Raw genomic sequence first — 5,691 nt, forward strand, 5'->3', positions numbered from 1 at the left:
TAGGTGGCAAATGAGGTGAGGAAAGGCTAACCTTGCCATGGTGGAGGACTTGTCAGCCACCTTGTAGAGTTCTTGAGGTATAATCTCATGAACTTCCACCTCTTCTCCAATCATGATGCTATGGATCATGATGGTCTGGTCTATAGTAACTTCAGACCGGTTGCTAGTGGGAATGATTGAGCATTGAATAAACTCCAACCATCCTCTAGCTATAGGCTTGAGGTCCAATCTTCTTAGTTGAACCAGCTTGCCTTTGGAGTCAATCTTCCATTGAGCTCCTTCTACACATATGTCCATAAGGACTTGGTCCAACCTTTGATCAAAGTTGACTCTCCTTGTGTAGGGGCGTGCGTTCTCTTCCATGTATGGCAAGTTGAACGCCAACCTCACATTCTCTGGACTAAAATCTAAGTATTTCCCCCGAACCATTGTAACATAGTTCTTTGGATCCGGGTTCTTACTTTGATCATGGTTCTTGGTGATCCATGCATTGGCATAGAACTCTTGAACCATTAGGATGCCGACTTGTTAGATGGGATTTGTTAGAACTTCCCAACCTCTTCTTTGAATTTCATGTCGGATCTCCGGATACTCATTTCTTTTGAGTTTAAAAGGGACCTCAGGGATCACCTTCTTCTTGGCCACAACATCATAGAAGTGGTCTTGATGGGCTTTGGAGATGAACCTTTCCATCTCCCATGACTCGGATGTGGAAGCTTTTATCTTCCCTTTCCCTCTTCTAGAGGATTCTCCGGTCTTAGGTGCCATCAATGGTAATGGAAAAACAAACAAAAGCTATGCTTTTACCACACAAAACTTAGAATATTGCTCGCCCTCGAGCAATAAACAAAAGAATAGAAGAAGAAGAAGAAGAAATATGGAGAGGGAGAGGGAGATGTGGTTTCGGCTAAGGAGAGTGTAGAGGGGTGTGTTGTGTGAATTTGGTGAAGAATGGAGGTCTTTATATAGGGAATGGAGGGGGGGTTAAGGTTCGGCCATATGGGTGGGTTTGGGTGGGAAATTGGTTTTGAATTTTGAAGGTAGGTGGAGTTTATGAGGTAGGTTTATGGGGAAGAGTGGATGGATGTGAGTGGTGAAGAGGTGATGGGGAAGAGAGTTTGAGGTGATTGGTGAGGGGTTTTTAGGGAAGAGTGTTTATGGGGTTGTGTGAAAGAGAGTGGTGAGAAGAAGTGAGTGGAGGTAGTTGGGGATCCTGCGGGGTCCACAGATCCTGAGGTGTTCAAGGATTTACATCCCTGCAGCCATTAGGCATGTAAAAATGCCTTTGTACCCAACTCTGGGCGTTCAGCGCCAGGTTGGTGGCCATTTTGGGCGTTCAACGCCCATTTGTGTGCCATTTCTGGCGTTGAACGCCAGAACCATGCCTGTTCTGGCGTTCAGCGCCCAAAAGCTGCCCATTTTGGGCGTTCAGCGCCAGAACCATGCTCTGTTCTGGCGCTGAACGCCAGACAGATGCTCCTCCAGGGTGTGATTTTTCTTCTGCTGTTTTTGATTCCGTTTTCGAATTTTTTGTTTATTTTGTGACTCCACATGATCATGAACCTAAGAAAACAACAAAAATAAGAATTAGATAAACATTGGGTTGCCTCCCAATAAGCGCTTCTTTAATGTAAATAGCTTGACAGTGGGCTCTCATGGAGCCTCACAGATGTGCAGAGCTTTGTTGAGACTCTCCAACACCAAACATAGAGTTTGGATATGGGAGTTCAACACCAAACTTAGAGTTTGGTTGTGGCCTCCCAACACCAAACTTAGAGTTTGACTGTGGGGGCTCTGGTTGACTCTGCTCTGAGAGAAGCTTTTCAAGCTTCCTCTCCATGGTTGCAGAGGGAGATCCTTGAGTTTTGAATACAAGGGAGTTCTCATTCCATTGAAGGACTATTTCACCTCTGTCAACATCAATCACAGCTCTTACTGTGGCCAGGAAAGGTCTTCCTAGGATGATGGATTCATCCTCTTCCTTTCCAGTATCCAGGACTATGAAATCAGCAGGGATGTAAAGGCCCTCAACCTTTACTAATACATCTTCTACTTGTCCATAAGCCTATTTTCTTGAGCTGTCTGCCATCTCTAGTGAGATTTTAGCAGCTTGCACCCCATAGATTCCCAGTTTCTCTATTACAGAGAGGGGCATGAGGTTTATTCCTGAACCAAGGTCACACAGAGCCTTAAAGATCATGGTGCCTATGGTACAGGGTATTATGAACTTTCCAGGATCCTGTCTCTTCTGAGGCAATGTCAGTTGATCCAGATCACTTAGTTCATTGATGAAAAAGGGAGGTTAAACTTCCCAAGCATCAATGCCAAACAATTTGGCATTCAGCTTCATGATTGCACCAAGAAACTTGGCAGTTTGCTCTTCAGTGACATCCTCATTCTCTTCAGAAGAGGAATACTCATCAGAGCTCATGAAGGGCATAAGGAGGTTCAATGGAATCTCTATGGTCTCTAGATGAGTCTCAGATTCCTTTGGTTCCTCAGAGGGAAGCTCCTTATTGATCACTGGACGTCCCAGGAGGTCTTCCTCCTTGGGATTCACGTCCTCTCCTCTCCTCACAGGTTCGGCCATGGCGCTTATGTCAATGGCCTTGCACTCTCCTTTTGGGTTCTCTTCTGTATTGCTTGGGAGAGTACTAGAAGGGATTTCAGTGATCCTTTTACTCAGCTGGCCCACTTGTGCTTCCAGATTTCTAATGGAAGACCTTGTTTCATTCATGAAACTTACTGTGGCCTTAGATAGATCAGAGACTAAATTTGCTAAGTTAGAAGCATTTTGTTCAGAGTTCTCTGTCTGTTGCTGAGTTGATGATGGAAAAGGCTTGCTATTGCTAAACCTGTTTCTTCCACCATTATTAAAGCCTTGTTGGGGCTTTTGATCCTTCCATGAGAAATTTGGATGATTTCTCCATGTTGAGTTATAGGTATTTCCATAAGGTTCACCTAAGTAATTTACCTCTGCTATTGCAGGGTTCTCAGGATCATAGGCTTCTTCTTCAGAAGATGCCTCTTGAGTACTGTTGGATGCAGCTTGCATTCCATGCAGACTCTGAGAGATCATATTGACTTGCTGAGTCAATATTTTGTTCTGAGCCAATATGGCATTCAGAGTATCAACTTCAAGAACTCCCTTCTTCATAGGCGTCCCATTGCTTACAGGATTCCTTTCAGAAGTGTACATGAACTGGTTATTAGCAACCATGTCAATGAGTTCTTGAGCTTCTGCAGGCGTTTTCTTTAGGTGAATGGATCCACCTGCAGAGGTGTCCAGTGACATCTTTGATAGCTCAGATAAACCATCATAGAATATATCCAGGATGGTCCATTCTGAAAGCATGTCAGAAGGACACTTTTTGGTCAACTGTTTGTATCTTTCCCAAGCTTCATAGAGGGATTCACCTTCTTTCTGTCTGAAGGTTTGAACATCAGCTCTAAGCTTGCTCAGCTTTTGAGGAGGAAAGTACTTGGCTAAGAAAGCCGTGACCAGCTTATCCCAAGAGTTCAGGCTGTCTTTGGGTTGAGAATCCAACCATAATCTAGCTCTGTCTCTTACAGCAAAGGGGAAAAGCATGAGCCTGTAGACTTCAGGATCTACTCCATTAGTCTTAACAGTATCACATATCTGCAATAATTCAGTTAAGAACTGAAAAGGATCTTCAGATGGAAGTCCATGAAACTTGCAGTTCTACTGCATCAGAGAAACTAATTGAGGTTTCAGCTCAAAGTTGTTTGCTCCAATGGCAGAAATGGAGATGCTTCTTCCATGTAGATTGGAATTAGGTGCAGTAAAGTCACCAAGCATCTTCCTTACATTATTATTATTTCCGGCTGCCATATTCTCTTCCTGTTCAAAAATTTCTGAAAGGTTATCTCTGGATTGTTGTATTTTAGCTTTTCTTAATTTTCTCTTCAGAGTCCTTTCAGGTTCTGGATCTGCTTCCACAAGAATGTTCTTATCCTTGCTCCTGCTCATATGACAAAGAAGAAGGCACAGAAAAATAATAATAATAATAGAGATCCTTTATACCACAGTATAGGGATCCCTTTGTGAGTGGAAGAAAAGAGGGGGAGACAAAGAATGTGATGTAAAGGAAGAAGCACAACTGTACGGATGGAAGAGATGTGAGATGAGATGTTAGGATATGAATGAATAAATAGAATAGGATGGGGGAGGTATAATTTTCGAAAATTATTTTGAAAAAGAGTTAGTGATTTTTGAAAAATGGTTTTTGAAAAATGTTAGATATTTTCGAAAAATTTTTAAAATTTAAAAATAAAAATAATTAGTTAATAAAAAAGAAATTTTTGAAAAAGAGGGGAGATATTTTCGAAAATTAGAGAGAGAGAGAATTAGTTAGGTAGTTTTGAAAAAGTTAAGAAACAAACAAAAAGTTAGTTAGTTAGTTGAAACAATTTTTGAAAAGATAAGAAGTTAGGAAGTTAGAAAAGATATTTTGAAAAGATATTTTTGAAAAAGATAAGATAAGAAGATATTTTTGAAAAGATATGTTTGAAATTAGTTTTGAAAAAGATTTGATTTTTAAAATCACAATTAATGACTTGATTCATAAGAAATCACAAGATATGATTCTAGAACTTAAAGTTTGAATCTTTCTTAAAAAGCAAGTAACAAACTTCAAATTTTTGAATCAAAACATTAATTGATTATGTTATTTTCGAAAATTTGATATAAAAATAAGAAAAAGATTTTTGAAAAATATTTTTGGAATTTTCGAAAATAACTAAGAATTTTGAAAAAGATTTGATTTTTGAAAAAGATTTTGAAAAAGATAAGATTTTCAAATTGAAAATTTGATTTGACTCATAAGAAACAATTTGATTTTAAAAATTTTTGAAAAAGTCAATCCAAATTTTCGAATTTGATGAGAGAAAAAGGGAAAGATATTTTTTTGATTTTTGAATTTTTATGATGCAAGAGAAAAACACTAAAAGGATGCAATGCATGAAATTTTTAGATCAAAACAATGAATGCATGCAAGAATGCTATGAATGTCAAGATGAACACCAAGAACACTATGAATGTCATGATGAACATCAAGAACATATTTTTGAAAAATTTTTAATGCAAAGAAAACATGCAAGACACCAAACTTAGAATTCTTTAATGCTTACGCACTAAGAATTCAAGAATGCATATGATAAACATGAAAAGACACAAAACAAAAATTCATCAAGATCAAACAAGAAGACTTACCAAGAACAACTTGAAGATCATGAAGAACACTATGAATGCATGATATTTTCGAAAAATGCTAGATGCATATGCAAGTGACACCAAACTTATGATATGACTCAAGACTCAAACAAGAAACAGAAAATATTTTTGATTTTTATGATTTTCTAATTTTTTTGGATTTTTTTCGAAAATAATATGAAAAAGAAAAATAAGGATTCCAAAATTTTTAATATGAATTCCAGGAATCTTGCATTTTTAGTCTAAAGCTTCAGTCCAGGAATTAGACATGGCTCACTAGCCAGCCAAGCTTTCAATGAAAGCTCCAGTCCAAAACACTAGACATGGCCAATGGCCAGCCAAGCTTTAGCCTTTAACACGAGAGTATATTGCTCTTTGATAACAAATTGCAAGCCTCAGTCCAAAAGAATTTAGACATGGCTTTACAGCCAGCCAGGCTTCACATGCTTCATGAAAAC

The 5,691-nt window shown here is 38.8% G+C and overlaps 1 non-coding gene across 1 annotated transcript; it reads left to right on the forward strand.

Annotated features, from left to right (window-relative positions):
• The first annotated feature begins 3,349 nt into the window (after positions 1-3,349).
• Positions 3,350-3,457, forward strand: LOC148553439 (small nucleolar RNA R71). Its single transcript, XR_015893215.1, has one exon. It is a non-coding gene; the product is annotated as a small nucleolar RNA R71 (small nucleolar RNA).
• Positions 3,458-5,691: the final 2,234 nt, after the last annotated feature.

The sequence above is a fragment of the Arachis ipaensis genome, chromosome B7 (genome assembly GCF_059453495.1).
Source record: "Arachis ipaensis isolate K30076 ecotype BB chromosome B7, ASM5945349v1, whole genome shotgun sequence".
NCBI classification, from domain to species: Eukaryota; Viridiplantae; Streptophyta; class Magnoliopsida; order Fabales; family Fabaceae; genus Arachis; species Arachis ipaensis.